An 18,677-nucleotide genomic window follows, 5' to 3' on the forward strand; every position below is an offset into this window, starting at 1 on the left:
ACCACCCCATCACACTCTCCCGGCGTCAGACACAAAGTGAATCTTCCTCCACAACGCCCCATCACACACTTTCAGGGTCAGACACAGAGTGAATCTCCCTCCACACCACCCCATCACACACTTCCAGGGTCAGACACCAGGTGGCGCTTCGTCCGCCCCGTCCATTCACAAAATCCGTGGGCCAAACACACAGTGAAGTTCCCTTCGCTCTCTGCCATAATACAGTAACGTGGTCAGAAACTCTGCGAATCCCTTTCTCACTGACCACTCTCCCTCTCACCAATCCCAAGCACTTCCGCGTTCCTGTAGTCTTGAATTCTGTGTCTGTTTCAGAGATGGTATGTGTGCGTGACCGGACGCAGCGCCGAAGGAAAAGGGGGAGAGGGTGGGCAGTGAAGATGTGGTGAGGTTGCAGTTACTGAGAGGAAACCGTGAGGAACCGCACGACCGGTCTGTCCACATGGAAACGCAGAGAGGCTCAGCCCGAGAGATCGATAGCACATGGTGAGAAGGAAGTGTAACACGGGACGACGGCTGTCCCCAATTCTCCCCACAATTCCCTGTGATCACAGAGATAGGGAGGCGTTTTGGTGGGAGTGGGTAGTAACGGAGACGGTGGGGCTGTTGGAAATGAGGTCGGCAACGGAAAATGGGCATCGAGGAGGGAGGGCATGGCAGAGAAGGGGAGGGGTATAAATCCCACAATGTCGCAATAATAAAATGGCTGTTTGTAGACTATAAGAGGACTGGAGACAGGCTGAGCTCTGTTGACATCAATGGAATTGCGGTTGAGAGGTGACCAGCTTTACGTTCCTCGGCATTTACATCACCGAGGACCTAATGCGGACTGTACATACCAGCTGCGTGATGAAAAATGCACAACAGCGCCTCTTTCACCTCAGACAGTAGACAAAGTTTGGTATGGGTCCCCAAAACATTAGAACTTTCCACAGAGACACAACACGGAGCATCCTGAGTGGATACATCACTGACTGGTATGGGAACCTTATCCAGCTCAATAGCAGGACACTTCAGAGAGCGGTGTGGACAGCCCAGCGCATCTGTAGATGTGAACTTCCCACGATTCAGAACATTTACACAGAGATGGGGAGGGGTGTAGATGAGGGATAAGGTGACGGAGACGGCGAGGGGTGTAGATGAGGGATAAGGTGACGGAGACGGGGAGGGGGGTAGATGAGGGATAAGGTGACGGAGACGGCGAGGGGTGTAGATGAGGGATAAGGTGACGGAGACGGGGAGGGGTGTAGATGAGGGATAAGGTGACAGAGACGGGGAGGGGTGTAGATGGGGGATAAGGTGACGGAGACGGGGAGGGGTGTAGATGAGGGATAAGGTGACGGAGACGGGGAGGGGTGTAGATGAGGGACAAGGTGACGGAGATAGGGAGGGGTGTAGATGAGGGGTAAGGTGACGGAGACGGCGAGGGGTGTAGATGAGGGATAAGGTGACGGAGACGGGGAGGGGTGTAGATGAGGGGTAAGGTGACGGAGACGGGGAGGGGTGTAGATGAGGGATAAGGTGACGGAGATTGGGAGGGGTGTAGATGGGGGACAAGGTGACGGAGACGGGGAGGGGTGTAGATGGGGGACAAGGTGACGGAGACGGGGAGGGGTGTAGATGGGGGAACAAGGTGACGGAGACGAGGAGGGGTGTAGATGAGGGGTAAGGTGACGGAGACGGGGAGGAGTGTAGATGAGGGACAAGGTGACGGAGATTGGGAGGGGTGTAGATGAGGGGTAAGGTGACGGAGACGGCGAGGGGTGTAGATGAGGGATAAGGTGACGGAGACGGGGAGGGGTGTAGATGAGGGGTAAGGTGACGGAGACGGGGAGGGGTGTAGATGGGGGACAAGGTGACGGAGATGGGGAGGGGTGTAGATGAGGGGTAAGGTGACGGAGACGGGGAGGGGTGTAGATGAGGGGTAAGGTGACGGAGACGGGGAGGGGTGTAGATGCGGGACAAGGTGACGGAGACGGGGAGGGGTGTAGATGAGGGATAAGGTGACGGAGAAGGGGAGGGGTGTAGATGAGGGGTAAGGTGACGGAGACGGGGAGGGGTGTAGATGAGGGGTAAGGTGACGGAGACGGGGAGGGGTGTAGATGAGGGGTAAGGTGACGGAGACGGGGAGGGGTGTAGATGGGGGATAAGGTGACGGAGACGGGGAGGGGTGTAGATGAGGGATAAGGTGACGGAGACGGGGAGAGGTGTAGATGAGGGATAAGGTGACGGAGACGGGGAGGGGTGTAGATGAGGGATAAGGTGACGGAGACGGGGAGGGGTGTAGATGGGGGATAAGGTGACGGAGATGGGGAGGGGTGTAGATGGGGGATAAGGTGACGGAGATGGGGAGGGGTGTAGATGGGGGATAAGGTGACGGAGATGGGGAGGGGTGTAGATGAGGGATAAGGTGACGGAGACGGGGAGGGGTGTAGATGGGGGATAAGGTGACGGAGACGGGGAGAGGTGTAGATGAGGGGTAAGGTGACGGAGACGGGGAGGGGTGTAGATGGGGGATAAGGTGACGGAGACGGGGAGGGGTGTAGATGAGGGATAAGGTGACGGAGACGGGGAGGGGTGTAGATGAGGGATAAGGTGACGGAGACGGGGAGGGGTGTAGATGAGGGACAAGGTGACGGAGATGGGGAGGGGTGTAGATGAGGGATAAGGTGACGGAGATGGGGAGGGGGGTAGATGAGGGACAAGGTGACGGAGATGGGGAGGGGTGTAGATGAGGGATAAGGTGACGGAGATGGGGAGGGGTGTAGATGGGGGATAAGGTGACGGAGATGGGGAGGGGTGTAGATGAGGGATAAGGTGACGGAGACGGCGAGGGGTGTAGATGAGGGATAAGGTGACGGAGACGGGGAGGGGGGTAGATGAGGGATAAGGTGACGGAGACGGCGAGGGGTGTAGATGAGGGATAAGGTGACGGAGACGGGGAGGGGTGTAGATGAGGGATAAGGTGACGGAGACGGGGAGGGGTGTAGATGAGGGATAAGGTGACAGAGACGGGGAGGGGTGTAGATGGGGGATAAGGTGACGGAGACGGGGAGGGGTGTAGATGAGGGATAAGGTGACGGAGACGGGGAGGGGTGTAGATGAGGGACAAGGTGACGGAGATAGGGAGGTGTGTAGATGAGGGGTAAGGTGACGGAGACGGCGAGGGGTGTAGATGAGGGATAAGGTGACGGAGACGGGGAGGGGTGTAGATGAGGGATAAGGTGACGGAGACGGGGAGGGGTGTAGATGAGGGATAAGGTGACGGAGACGGGGAGGGGTGTAGATGAGGGACAAGGTGACGGAGATGGGGAGGGGTGTAGATGAGGGATAAGGTGACGGAGATGGGGAGGGGGGTAGATGAGGGACAAGGTGACGGAGATGGGGAGGGGTGTAGATGAGGGATAAGGTGACGGAGATGGGGAGGGGTGTAGATGGGGGATAAGGTGACGGAGATGGGGAGGGGTGTAGATGAGGGATAAGGTGACGGAGACGGCGAGGGGTGTAGATGAGGGATAAGGTGACGGAGACGGGGAGGGGGGTAGATGAGGGATAAGGTGACGGAGACGGCGAGGGGTGTAGATGAGGGATAAGGTGACGGAGACGGGGAGGGGTGTAGATGAGGGATAAGGTGACGGAGACGGGGAGGGGTGTAGATGAGGGATAAGGTGACAGAGACGGGGAGGGGTGTAGATGGGGGATAAGGTGACGGAGACGGGGAGGGGTGTAGATGAGGGATAAGGTGACGGAGACGGGGAGGGGTGTAGATGAGGGACAAGGTGACGGAGATAGGGAGGGGTGTAGATGAGGGGTAAGGTGACGGAGACGGCGAGGGGTGTAGATGAGGGATAAGGTGACGGAGACGGGGAGGGGTGTAGATGAGGGGTAAGGTGACGGAGACGGGGAGGGGTGTAGATGAGGGATAAGGTGACGGAGATTGGGAGGGGTGTAGATGGGGGACAAGGTGACGGAGACGGGGAGGGGTGTAGATGGGGGACAAGGTGACGGAGACGGGGAGGGGTGTAGATGGGGGAACAAGGTGACGGAGACGGGGAGGGGTGTAGATGAGGGGTAAGGTGACGGAGACGGGGAGGAGTGTAGATGAGGGACAAGGTGACGGAGATTGGGAGGGGTGTAGATGAGGGACAAGGTGACGGAGACGGGGAGGGGTGTAAATGGGGGACAAGGTGACGGAGACGGGGAGGGGTGTAGTTGGGGGATAAGGTGACGGAGATGGGGAGGGGTGTAGATGGGGGACAAGGTGACGGAGACGGCGAGGGGTGTAGATGAGGGATAAGGTGACGGAGACGGGGAGGGGTGTAGATGAGGGGTAAGGTGACGGAGACGGGGAGGGGTGTAGATGGGGGACAAGGTGACGGAGATGGGGAGGGGTGTAGATGAGGGGTAAGGTGACGGAGACGGGGAGGGGTGTAGATGAGGGGTAAGGTGACGGAGACGGGGAGGGGTGTAGATGCGGGACAAGGTGACGGAGACGGGGAGGGGTGTAGATGAGGGATAAGGTGACGGAGAAGGGGAGGGGTGTAGATGAGGGGTAAGGTGACGGAGACGGGGAGGGGTGTAGATGAGGGATAAGGTGACGGAGACGGGGAGGGGTGTAGATGAGGGACAAGGTGACGGAGATAGGGAGGGGTGTAGATGAGGGGTAAGGTGACGGAGACGGCGAGGGGTGTAGATGAGGGATAAGGTGACGGAGACGGGGAGGGGTGTAGATGAGGGGTAAGGTGACGGAGACGGGGAGGGGTGTAGATGAGGGATAAGGTGACGGAGATTGGGAGGGGTGTAGATGGGGGACAAGGTGACGGAGACGGGGAGGGGTGTAGATGGGGGACAAGGTGACGGAGACGGGGAGGGGTGTAGATGGGGGAACAAGGTGACGGAGACGGGGAGGGGTGTAGATGAGGGGTAAGGTGACGGAGACGGGGAGGAGTGTAGATGAGGGACAAGGTGACGGAGATTGGGAGGGGTGTAGATGAGGGACAAGGTGACGGAGACGGGGAGGGGTGTAAATGGGGGACAAGGTGACGGAGACGGGGAGGGGTGTAGTTGGGGGATAAGGTGACGGAGATGGGGAGGGGTGTAGATGGGGGACAAGGTGACGGAGACGGCGAGGGGTGTAGATGAGGGATAAGGTGACGGAGACGGGGAGGGGTGTAGATGAGGGGTAAGGTGACGGAGACGGGGAGGGGTGTAGATGGGGGACAAGGTGACGGAGATGGGGAGGGGTGTAGATGAGGGGTAAGGTGACGGAGACGGGGAGGGGTGTAGATGAGGGGTAAGGTGACGGAGACGGGGAGGGGTGTAGATGCGGGACAAGGTGACGGAGACGGGGAGGGGTGTAGATGAGGGATAAGGTGACGGAGAAGGGGAGGGGTGTAGATGAGGGGTAAGGTGACGGAGACGGGGAGGGGTGTAGATGAGGGATAAGGTGACGGAGACGGGGAGGGGTGTAGATGAGGGACAAGGTGACGGAGACGGGGAGGGGTGTAGATGAGGGGTAAGGTGACGGAGACGGGGAGGGGTGTAGATGAGGGGTAAGGTGACGGAGACGGGGAGGGGTGTAGATGGGGGATAAGGTGACGGAGACGGGGAGGGGTGTAGATGAGGGATAAGGTGACGGAGACGGGGAGAGGTGTAGATGAGGGATAAGGTGACGGAGACGGGGAGGGGTGTAGATGAGGGATAAGGTGACGGAGACGGGGAGGGGTGTAGATGGGGGATAAGGTGACGGAGATGGGGAGGGGTGTAGATGGGGGATAAGGTGACGGAGATGGGGAGGGGTGTAGATGGGGGATAAGGTGACGGAGATGGGGAGGGGTGTAGATGAGGGATAAGGTGACGGAGACGGGGAGGGGTGTAGATGGGGGATAAGGTGACGGAGACGGGGAGAGGTGTAGATGAGGGGTAAGGTGACGGAGACGGGGAGGGGTGTAGATGAGGGGTAAGGTGACGGAGACGGGGAGGGGTGTAGATGGGGGATAAGGTGACGGAGACGGGGAGGGGTGTAGATGAGGGATAAGGTGACGGAGACGGGGAGAGGTGTAGATGAGGGATAAGGTGACGGAGACGGGGAGGGGTGTAGATGAGGGATAAGGTGACGGAGACGGGGAGGGGTGTAGATGGGGGATAAGGTGACGGAGATGGGGAGGGGTGTAGATGGGGGATAAGGTGACGGAGATGGGGAGGGGTGTAGATGGGGGATAAGGTGACGGAGATGGGGAGGGGTGTAGATGAGGGATAAGGTGACGGAGACGGGGAGGGGTGTAGATGGGGGATAAGGTGACGGAGACGGGGAGAGGTGTAGATGAGGGGTAAGGTGACGGAGACGGGGAGGGGTGTAGATGGGGGATAAGGTGACGGAGACGGGGAGGGGTGTAGATGAGGGATAAGGTGACGGAGACGGGGAGGGGTGTAGATGAGGGATAAGGTGACGGAGACGGGGAGGGGTGTAGATGAGGGACAAGGTGACGGAGATGGGGAGGGGTGTAGATGAGGGATAAGGTGACGGAGATGGGGAGGGGGGTAGATGAGGGACAAGGTGACGGAGATGGGGAGGGGTGTAGATGAGGGATAAGGTGACGGAGATGGGGAGGGGTGTAGATGGGGGATAAGGTGACGGAGATGGGGAGGGGTGTAGATGAGGGATAAGGTGACGGAGACGGCGAGGGGTGTAGATGAGGGATAAGGTGACGGAGACGGGGAGGGGGGTAGATGAGGGATAAGGTGACGGAGACGGCGAGGGGTGTAGATGAGGGATAAGGTGACGGAGACGGGGAGGGGTGTAGATGAGGGATAAGGTGACAGAGACGGGGAGGGGTGTAGATGGGGGATAAGGTGACGGAGACGGGGAGGGGTGTAGATGAGGGATAAGGTGACGGAGACGGGGAGGGGTGTAGATGAGGGACAAGGTGACGGAGATAGGGAGGGGTGTAGATGAGGGGTAAGGTGACGGACACGGCGAGGGGTGTAGATGAGGGATAAGGTGACGGAGACGGGGAGGGGTGTAGATGAGGGGTAAGGTGACGGAGACGGGGAGGGGTGTAGATGAGGGATAAGGTGACGGAGATTGGGAGGGGTGTAGATGGGGGACAAGGTGACGGAGACGGGGAGGGGTGTAGATGGGGGACAAGGTGACGGAGACGGGGAGGGGTGTAGATGGGGGAACAAGGTGACGGAGACGGGGAGGGGTGTAGATGAGGGGTAAGGTGACGGAGACGGGGAGGGGTGTAGATGAGGGATAAGGTGACGGAGACGGGGAGGGGTGTAGATGAGGGACAAGGTGACGGAGACGGGGAGGGGTGTAGATGAGGGGTAAGGTGACGGAGACGGGGAGGGGTGTAGATGAGGGGTAAGGTGACGGAGACGGGGAGGGGTGTAGATGGGGGATAAGGTGACGGAGACGGGGAGGGGTGTAGATGAGGGATAAGGTGACGGAGACGGGGAGGGGTGTAGATGAGGGATAAGGTGACGGAGACGGGGAGGGGTGTAGATGAGGGACAAGGTGACGGAGATGGGGAGGGGTGTAGATGAGGGATAAGGTGACGGAGATGGGGAGGGGGGTAGATGAGGGACAAGGTGACGGAGATGGGGAGGGGTGCAGATGAGGGATAAGGTGACGGAGATGGGGAGGGGTGTAGATGGGGGATAAGGTGACGGAGATGGGGAGGGGTGTAGATGAGGGATAAGGTGACGGAGACGGCGAGGGGTGTAGATGAGGGATAAGGTGACGGAGACGGGGAGGGGGGTAGATGAGGGATAAGGTGACGGAGACGGCGAGGGGTGTAGATGAGGGATAAGGTGACGGAGACGGGGAGGGGTGTAGATGAGGGATAAGGTGACAGAGACGGGGAGGGGTGTAGATGGGGGATAAGGTGACGGAGACGGGGAGGGGTGTAGATGAGGGATAAGGTGACGGAGACGGGGAGGTGTGTAGATGAGGGACAAGGTGACGGAGATAGGGAGGGGTGTAGATGAGGGGTAAGGTGACGGACACGGCGAGGGGTGTAGATGAGGGATAAGGTGACGGAGACGGGGAGGGGTGTAGATGAGGGGTAAGGTGACGGAGACGGGGAGGGGTGTAGATGAGGGATAAGGTGACGGAGATTGGGAGGGGTGTAGATGGGGGACAAGGTGACGGAGACGGGGAGGGGTGTAGATGGGGGACAAGGTGACGGAGACGGGGAGGGGTGTAGATGGGGGAACAAGGTGACGGAGACGGGGAGGGGTGTAGATGAGGGGTAAGGTGACGGAGACGGGGAGGAGTGTAGATGAGGGACAAGGTGACGGAGATTGGGAGGGGTGTAGATGAGGGACAAGGTGACGGAGACGGGGAGGGGTGTAAATGGGGGACAAGGTGACGGAGACGGGGAGGGGTGTAGTTGGGGGATAAGGTGACGGAGATGGGGAGGGGTGTAGATGGGGGACAAGGTGACGGAGACGGCGAGGGGTGTAGATGAGGGATAAGGTGACGGAGACGGGGAGGGGTGTAGATGAGGGGTAAGGTGACGGAGACGGGGAGGGGTGTAGATGGGGGACAAGGTGACGGAGATGGGGAGGGGTGTAGATGAGGGGTAAGGTGACGGAGACGGGGAGGGGTGTAGATGAGGGGTAAGGTGACGGAGACGGGGAGGGGTGTAGATGCGGGACAAGGTGACGGAGACGGGGAGGGGTGTAGATGAGGGATAAGGTGACGGAGAAGGGGAGGGGTGTAGATGAGGGGTAAGGTGACGGAGACGGGGAGGGGTGTAGATGAGGGATAAGGTGACGGAGACGGGGAGGGGTGTAGATGAGGGACAAGGTGACGGAGACGGGGAGGGGTGTAGATGAGGGGTAAGGTGACGGAGACGGGGAGGGGTGTAGATGAGGGGTAAGGTGACGGAGACGGGGAGGGGTGTAGATGGGGGATAAGGTGACGGAGACGGGGAGGGGTGTAGATGAGGGATAAGGTGACGGAGACGGGGAGAGGTGTAGATGAGGGATAAGGTGACGGAGACGGGGAGGGGTGTAGATGAGGGATAAGGTGACGGAGACGGGGAGGGGTGTAGATGGGGGATAAGGTGACGGAGATGGGGAGGGGTGTAGATGGGGGATAAGGTGACGGAGATGGGGAGGGGTGTAGATGGGGGATAAGGTGACGGAGATGGGGAGGGGTGTAGATGAGGGATAAGGTGACGGAGACGGGGAGGGGTGTAGATGGGGGATAAGGTGACGGAGACGGGGAGAGGTGTAGATGAGGGGTAAGGTGACGGAGACGGGGAGGGGTGTAGATGGGGGATAAGGTGACGGAGACGGGGAGGGGTGTAGATGAGGGATAAGGTGACGGAGACGGGGAGGGGTGTAGATGAGGGATAAGGTGACGGAGACGGGGAGTGTTGTAGATGAGGGATAAGGTGACGGAGACGGGGAATGGTGTAGATGCGGGACATGGTGACGGGGACGGGGAGGGGTGTAGATGAGGGATAAGGTGACGGAGACGGGGAGGGGTGTAGATGGGGGATAAGGTGACGGGAAGGGGTGTAGATGGGGGATAAGGTGACGGAGATGGGGAGGGGTGTAGATGGGGGATAAGGTGACGGAGATGGGGAGGGGTGTAGATGGGGGATAAGGTGACGGAGATGGGGAGGGGTGTAGATGAGGGATAAGGTGACGGAGACGGGGAGGGGTGTAGATGGGGGATAAGGTGACGGAGATGGGGAGGGGTGTAGATGGGGGATAAGGTGACGGAGATGGGGAGGGGTGTAGATGAGGGATAAGGTGACGGAGACGGGGAGGGGTGTAGATGAGGGATAAGGTGACGGAGACGGGGTGGGGTGTAGTTGAGGGACAAGGTGGCGGAGATGGGGAGGACTGTAGTGTGGACTGGAGTTGCCGAGGATATCTTCAATCTCTCGCTGCTGTAGACGGAATTTCCCTCCTACTTGAAAATGCGGAAAATGACACCATGCCCGAGAAGAGTAGGGTGAGCTTCCTCAACTGCACTCGCCCAGTGACACTCACAACTGCTGTGACTGAGTGCTTCGAGAGTCGGGTCACACCCAGATTTAACCTCTTCTCCAGCAAGGACGTGGACGCGCTGCACCCTGACGATGAGCACAATAGGTCTACATCCGATACGAACCTGTTCGCTCCCCACTGGTCACTGGACCACCTGGACAATACAACACCGGGCAGCTGTCCTCCTCATCGGGAAACCTCAGTCAGTGCAGATCGGCAGTGAAATCCCCGATCTAACGATAGTGCTGAGGAAGCAGAGAGGCTACAGAATGTTCCAGAGAGATTGAGAGAATGGGGAAAGAAGCGGCGGATGGATCATAGTGTCGGGATGTGTATGGTCATGCACTTTGGTGGAGGAAATAAAGGCACAGACTATTTTCTAAACGGGGAGAGAATTCAAACACTTGAGATACAAAAAGACTTGGGAGTCCTTGTGTTGGATTCCCTAAAGATGTATTTTCAGGCGGAGTCGGAGGCGAGGAAGCCAAATGCAATGTCGCATTCACGTCGAGAGGATTAGAATAGAACAGCAGGGGTGTAACGTTGAGGCTTTATAAAGCACTGGTGAGGTCTCAAGGAAGATTGTCAGCAGTTCCGGGTCCTTCACCTAACCCGGCCGGATGTGTTTGAATTGGAAAGGGTTGAAAGGAAGTTCACGGAAATGATTCCGTGATTGAAACCTTTATCAAATCAGGGGCGTTTCATGGCTGTGACCCAGAAGAATGGTGGGGTTGTGGGAGGGTGGTGGTTGGTGTTTTTGTAAACAATCAAATGCTTAAAGGCTTCGATAAAATAGATGTGGAGAGAAGTTTCCCTATGGCGGGAGAGTCTAAGGCCAGTGGGCCCACGTGGAATAGTGGAACGTCATTTTAAAACGCAGATGAGGAGAATTTCATTCGCCTTTCTGGGATGAACCTATGGAATCTGTTGCCACAACAGACTGCGAATACTACGACCTGAAGTTTAAGGGAGAGGCTGAGAGAATCTTGATTAGTCAGGCCACGCAGAGGTACAGGGAGAATGCGGGAGATTGGAGCTGCGAGGGAAATGGATCGACCATCATGAAATGACGGAGTAGACCCGATTTGCCAAAGAGCTTAATTCTGCCTCTCTATCCTATGATCATATTTGAAGTTCCTGTGTTGCTGAGTGTCAGCTTCTCAGAGGATCTACACTGGGCATGTAAACAGGAAGAAAGTGTCTGCATCGGCAGGCATCCGGGATTCGGAACCTCCATTACCCGGAGCATGGTTAGCTGTCACTTTCCCTTTTAGGTTCTGACTGCCAATTATTGTCCGGCAGAATTAAAGGGCTCGTGCTGTATTAGCATTTCTAATGCTACAGATTGTGATCTAATCTTTGATTTTCGTCACTGTCGTTTTGTTTATTTCGCGTCAGAGTCTGAGTGTATTCCGGACCATAGTCAACACTTGCCGTCACCGCCACGCATAGCTCTCCCATTACAGAAAGTGTGACAACGTCAGGAGTCTGAGAAGATTTGGCCTTTCACTGAAGACAAAGAAATGTCTGCAGATGGACGTTGGGAGCATTCTGACTTGTAGAATCGCCGCCTGGTGTGGAGGCCGCAAAGGACAGGGTCACCGGAGGCTGCAGAGGGGTGTAGACTCAACCAGCGTCAAAGGCAGCGCCTTCCCCAGCGTCGGGGACATCTTCAAGATGCGATGCCTCGAGAAGGGGGTATCCATCAGTGCGGCCCCTTACCCCGGGTCAAGCTCCCTGCTCAATGCTACAATCGGGTCAGGGGTACAGAAGCCTGAACACTCAACCGTTCAGAATCACCTTCTGTACTTCTAGCAGCACGTTTACGAACGCATGTGCACCACCTCCACATTTTTCAGGTTTTTATTACGATTTTTTGGTAATTTACATTGATTCTTTGCTCCGTATCGATGCAGCAAAACAACAACTTCCAGGTTTACTAAGTTTCAGATAATAAAGGAGACAGAGATTCCTGTGGAAAACATCCGATGGGGTGGACAGGACACTTGGCCCACTGGTCTTCACCAGTCACACTGAGTGCAGGAGACGTGAGGTCACGTTGTCGCGGTACAAGACGTCGGTGAGGCCGCCCTGCTTTAGGAGAAATGCAAGTGAACTGGATATAATGTGCAGTGAGTTCTACGGGATATTGCCGAAACTCGGAGGACTGAGTTCTGGTGGGAGGGAGGGAAAGTTGGGATTTTATTCCTTGGAGAGTAGTTGTAAATTTACAGATTTCCATAAACCCAAGAGGCGCACAGACAGAGGGATTAAGCATAGCCTTTTACCCAGGGTTGGGTTGTCGAGCACCAGACGGCACAGGGTTGAGATGAGAGTGTGTGGAAAGCAGAAAGAGAGAGAGGGATCAGGGAGACGGAGAGTTTAGAGATAACGGGGAGGGGAGGTAGAGAGTTCCTGGGGGAGGAAAGGGGAGAGAGTGCACAGATTGCAGGGAAAGAGAGGGCGGAGAAAGTTTGTAATTTGGGGAGGTGAGGGGCAGAGGGAATGGTAGATGTAGCTTGGAAGAGCGGGATGGTAGGAATGGCGAGAAAGAAGGGCATAGATGGCTGGAGGGATTTGTCGGTGTCTGGTGCAGAGAATGTGCTTGCGGTAAGAGGAGGAGATGGAGTAGGAGGGAGGGGCAGAGAAGGTGGGGAGCAAATTTGAAAGGATTTAGGAGTGAGCGTGAAGGAGAGAGAAGGAGGAGAAAATGGGAGTAGTCACTTGATTCATGACGACTCCACTGGCTTTTGGCAGAGACCCTGGATCTTTTCAGGAATATCCGGGAACAAAGGAGCCGACTTCTCGCAGATGAAACGCCGATCAGAATCACAAGGATTACTCCCTCCGTGTGGCTCGCAGTCTCTACAGTCGGACGTCCCCGGGGACGCATTGAACAGGAGGGCCAAGCCCACAGTCCTATCCAAGAGGGTTAAACAATGTCAACAGAGACAAAACAGCTCCAGCAGAGTACCCGAGCGGAGACCGTCCATAAACTAATCCCATGAATTCGCTCTCTACTAGCAGCGTGTGTAATGTCCCCGAACTCATCCCACTAATCCACTCCCTCACCCCGGTCCCGTGCCAGTACCCGGACAGATACAACAGTTTCAATGTCTCCCCACAGCCCTGTGTCTCTCAAACTAATCCGACCGAACCGCTTCCTCATACTGATTGTCCCCACACGAAACGAACAGGCCCACCCTCTCCCCTCTGATCTGTTTCATTCTCCTATCGAACCATACAGTCCCACCGTCTCTACACAGAGTTATGACTGTCCCGAAATGAATCCCACAGTTCTACACTTTTCCCTGAGCCCCGTGCCGGTCCCAGATTAATCCCGCTGCCCAACCCTCGACCCAGAGCTTCGTATCTGCATCCTAACTGATATCCCTACTCCTCGCTCTCGCCAGAGCCTCTGGTCCGCCTCCAGACATACCACTGGCACCCTTTCTCCCACATCCTTGCGTCAGTTCGCAAACTAATCCCATTAACCCACTGTGCGCCCATCGCCCTGTATTGTCTCCAACTTAATCCAGTTGTCATTCTCCGACCCCTCAGATCTAAATCACTCACTAAACTAATCCCACTTTTGCTTCCTCTCCTCACAACCCGGCCGCTATGTCCAAAATGATCCCATTGCCCCGCGCTGTGCTCACCCACATATGTCAGTACAAAAATAATCCCTGTCACTGATCTCTCCCTACTGCCCACTGGCAGTTTCCGAAATATTCCCACTGCCCTGTCCTTCCCCGAAAGACCCGTGCCGGCCCGAAAATGTTGCCATTGTACCACATGCTCCCGACAACCTCCTACAGTCTAATCGTAAACTAATCCCACGTTCAACCGTCAGGACTATGTCAATGTCCAACTCTCTCGCCACATATCAGTTCAAATCTCACCCGGCTTCGCATTTCCCAATCCAGTGTGCACGGTTTCGGTATAAAAGTTTGTGGGATACAAAGATCTGGGAAATTAAATTTATTTGATTAATGCCAAGAATTGAAAACTACCCACGTAGATTCTCAATGTTGATTACGACACGAATCGGTGATGGGACGGTGAGGAGGGAGATTCACTCTGTGTCTGACCCCGGGTGTGTGTGATGGGACGGTCTGGAGGGAGCTTCACTTTGTGTCTGACCCCGGGAGTGTGTGACCGGACGGTGTGGAGGGAGATTCACTTTGTGTCTGACCCTGGGAGTGTGTGATGGGACGGTGTGGAGGGAGATTCATGCTGTGTCTGACCCCGGGAGTGTGTGATGGGACGCTGTGGAGGGAGATTCACTCTGTGTCTGACCCCGGGAGTGTGTGATGGGACGGTGTGGAGGGAGATTCCCTCTGTGTCTGACCCCGGGAGTGTGTGATGGGACGGTGTGGAGGGAGATTCACTGAGGGTCTGACCCCGGGAGTGTTTGATGGGACGGTGTGGAGGGAGATTCACTCTGTGTCTGACCCCGGGAGTGTGTGATGGGACGGTATGGAGGGAGATTCCCTCTGTGTCCGACCCCGGGAGTGTGTGATGGGACGGTGTGGAGGGAGATTCACTCTGTGTCTGACCCCAGGAGTGTGTGATGGGTCGGTGTGAAGGGAACTTCACTCTGTGTCTGACCCCGGGAGTGTGTGATGGGATGGTGTGGAGGGAGATTCACTCTGTGTCTGACCCCGGGAATGTGTGATGGGATGGTGTGGAGGGAGATTCACTCTGTGTCTGACCCCGGGAGTGTGTGATGGGACGGTGTGGAGGAGATTCACTCTGTGTCTGACCCAGGGAATGTGTGATGGGATGGTGTGGAGGGAGCATCACTCTGTGTCTGACCCCGGGAGTGTGTGACGGGACGGTGTGGAGGGAGATTCACTCTGTGTCTGACCCCGGGAGTGTGTGATGGGACTGTGTGGAGGGAGATTCACTCTGTGTCTGACCCCGGGTATGTGATGGGACGGTGTAGAGGGAGATTCACTCTGTGTCTGACCCCGGGTGTGTGTGATGGGACGGTGTGGAGGGAGATTCACTCTGTGTATGACCCCGGGGGTGTGTGATGATTCCTGTGTTACTGTGAGACCTTCTCGTGTTGTGACACATACCTCTTCAGCCCTTGAATTGATTTCCAGCAGCCTTGAGTCACGGTTTGAACATTCCTGCATCGCTTGGCGGAAAGATGTTTCAAACGTGGAGACGTAATAACACCGATCTTTATTTGTGACCCAGTCCTCGGAACAAGTTTGCTCTGGAAATCAGGGTCAAGGAACAGTGAGACACAGAGTGAATCTCGTTTTACACTTTCTCATCACACACACACAAAGTGAAATTCACTCCACGCGGTCCCATCACGCACACCTGAAATCAGGCACAGAGTGAATCCCCTCCCCCCACTCCCCCACCGTCCCATCTCATTAACAAGGATCAGACCTAGTGACGTTTTCCACCACACCGTCCGTCACACACTCCCGTGGTCAGACACAGAGTGAATCTCCCTCCACGCTGACCCAGCACACACTCCCGGGGTCAGACAGAGAGTGAATCTCGTACCACACCGTCCATCACACATTCCCGGGGTCAAGACACAGAGTGACTCACTCTCAAAACCATCCGTCTCACACTCCCGGGGTCAAGACACAGAGTGAATCTCGTACCACACTGTCACATCGCAAACACCCGGGGAGAGGCACAGAATGAAAATCCCTCCAGAACGTCCCATCACAGATTCACATCATCAGACACAGCGTGAAGTTCCCTACACATCATCCATCACAGACTCTCCGGTCAGGCACAGATTGAGCCTACCTCTACCCCCTCCCCTGATACACTCACGGAGTCAGAGTGAAGTTCCCTCCACATCATCCATCACAGACTCTACGGTCAGGCACAGATTGAGCCTACCTCTACCCCCTCCCCTGATACACTCACGGAGTCAGACACAGAGTGGTTCTCCTTCCACACTGTCTCATCACAAACGATCGAGGTCAGTGTCAGATTGAAGCTTTCTCACCACCGCACTATCACACACTCCATGGGTCAAACATGGAGTGAAGCTCACTGCACACGCTCCTATCACAGAGTCCTGCGGACAAACACAGTGTGAACCTCCCTGCACACTACACAATACACACGCCCGTGATCAGATAAAAATGAAACACTCTCTGCACCATCCCGCCGCCCACTCCCGGGGTCAGACACAGTATGATGCTCCTTCTACCCGGTGACATCACACAACACAGGGTTCTGAAAACGAGAGAAGTTCACTCCGCCCCGCCCGATCACACACCACTGGTTTCAGACACAGAGCGAAAAGCCATCCAGGCACGCGTCACTGTTCCTGGTGTCAGATACACACATGACCTCCCCACCTCCCCCCAAACGCACTCACCCACCTCACCTCACTTCCCGTTAAAACTTTTGTCGCACACTCACAGTGTCAAACACAGGCTCCCATTATACATACACGGGATGAGACGCGGATTTAAGCTCCCTGCACACCGTCCGATCTCACACTCCCGAGCTCAGACACAGAGTGAATCAATATCCACACCGTCCCGTCAGGCACAATCGGGGTCAGACACAGAGTGAATCTCCCTTCACACCGTCCCATCACACACTCCCGGGGTCAGACACAGAGTGAATCTCCCTCCACACCGTCCCGTCACACACTCTCGGGGTCAGACACAGAATGTATCTCCCTCCAGCCCGTCCCATCACACACTCCCGGGGTCAGACACAGAGTGAATCTCCCTCGGCACCGTCCCATCACACACTGCCGGGGTCAGAAACAAAGTGAATCTCCCTCCACACCGTCCCATCACACACTCCCGGGGTCAAACACAGAGTGAATCTCCCTCCACACCGCCCCATCGCACAGTCCCGGGGTCAGACACAGAGTGAATCTCCCTCGGCACTGTCCCATCACACACTGCCGGGGTCAGAAACAGAGTGAATCTCCCTCCACACCGCCCCATCGCACAGTCCCGGGGTCAGACACAGGGTGAATCTTCCTCCACACCGTTCCATCACACACTCTCGGGGTCAGACATGGAGTGAATCTCCCTCCACAACGTTCCATCACACACTCCCGGAGTCAGAGAACAGAATTTTGATACTTTCACGAAATACAATCACATACAGGCTTTGTCAGTCTTGCTGTTTCTCCACAGCCCCATCGCACACTCCGGGGGTCAGACACGGAATGCAGCTGCCTCTTCACCGTGGCATCACTCACTCCCGGAATCAGACACAAACGGAAGCTATCTCTCCACTGTTCCATTGCAAACTCCCGGATTCAGACACCGAGTGAAGACCCCACTGCACCGGGTGTGACACTCTCCCAGATTCATGAGTGAAACCCTCTCTCCATGGTGCCATAACACCCTTCGGGGGTCAGACAGGGGTACACCTCTCTGGGCACTGTCCATCACAGAATACCGCTGTCAGACGCACAACGAAGCTGGTTCTACACTGTCCATCACACACTCCTGGTGTGAGACTTAGAGTGAAGCTGTAATGTTACGTCTCACAGTCCCGAGGTCAGACACAGAGTGAATCCACCTGCACAACGACCCATCACACTCTCCTGGATTCAGTGATAGAGTGAAACTTCCTCCACGCAATCACCGGGTCAAACACAGAGTGAATCACCCTCCATACCATCTCTTCACACACACCCGATGTCAAGCACAGAGTGACGCTTCCTCTCTCCATGCCTGTCCTGTGATGAGGAGCGGGTGAAAGAGGGAGATGATGCCTCACCTCTTCTGCTGGTCAACAATTCACAGATTTGAGCCTTGGCTTCGTTGACAGATCTGTACTTCGATTCCATCTCAGTGAACAAGTGACTGAGATCGTTGTGCATTCGTTTAAGAGACTGACGAATCTGTAATACTGAGAGAGATGGTGAAGGATGTTTAGCGTTTACAGTGACACATGAGTCAGCGTCACGCTACCTAACGGGTCACAGAGAGTGTTGTGTCAGAGTAACGGTGAAGGGTGTCACAGTGCAGCATGTGCTGGTGGCACAGAGAGTGTTGTGTCGGTGTCACGGTGAAGGGTGTCACAGTGAAGCATGTGCTGGTGGCACAGAGAGTGTTGTGTCAGTGTCACGGTGAAGGGTGTCACAGTGAAGCATGTGCTGGTGGCACAGAGAGTGTTGTGTCAGAGTCACGGTGAAGGGTGTCACAGTGAAGCATGTGCTGGTGGCACAGAGAGTGTTGTGTCGGTGTCACGGTGAAGGGTGTCACAGTGAAGCATGTGCTGGTGGCACAGAGAGTGTTGTGTCAGTGTCACGGTGAAGGGTGTCACAGTGAAGCATGTGCTGGTGGCACAGAGAGTGTTGTGTCAGTGTCACGGTGAAGGGTGTCACAGTGAAGCATGTGCTGGTGGCACAGTGCGAGGCGGCGGCGCTTCCTTGAAGCGTGTGTCTGTGTCGCGCTGAGAGGTGTATCACTCTGAGGGGTCATCAATGCCCTGGTGAAGGTTTTGTTGTTGTTAAAAAAGGGTCTGTGTCAGTATCGTTGTAATGATCGATTCCCTGTCTCAGCGCTGGGCATGTCCGATTTGCTGTGAGGGACGTGTCGGTGTCAGTGAGATAGGAGTTTCTATGCCCCGGCCAGAGGTGTGCCGGCGCACAATGAAGTGTATCTCGATGTCACGGCGAGGGA

At 56.1% G+C, this 18,677-nt stretch overlaps 1 long non-coding RNA gene across 1 annotated transcript; it reads right to left on the bottom strand.

Moving 5' to 3' along the window:
• Positions 1 to 12,184: 12,184 nt before the first annotated feature.
• On the bottom strand, positions 12,185 to 15,163 carry LOC132388550 (uncharacterized). The gene is made up of 3 exons (XR_009510265.1): positions 15,114 to 15,163; positions 13,932 to 13,996; positions 12,185 to 12,948 (listed from the first exon to the last, which is right to left on the bottom strand). It is a non-coding gene; the product is annotated as an uncharacterized LOC132388550 (long non-coding RNA).
• Positions 15,164 to 18,677: the final 3,514 nt, after the last annotated feature.

Source organism: Hypanus sabinus, unplaced genomic scaffold (genome assembly GCF_030144855.1).
Source record: "Hypanus sabinus isolate sHypSab1 unplaced genomic scaffold, sHypSab1.hap1 scaffold_346, whole genome shotgun sequence".
Lineage (NCBI taxonomy): Eukaryota > Metazoa > Chordata > Chondrichthyes > Myliobatiformes > Dasyatidae > Hypanus > Hypanus sabinus.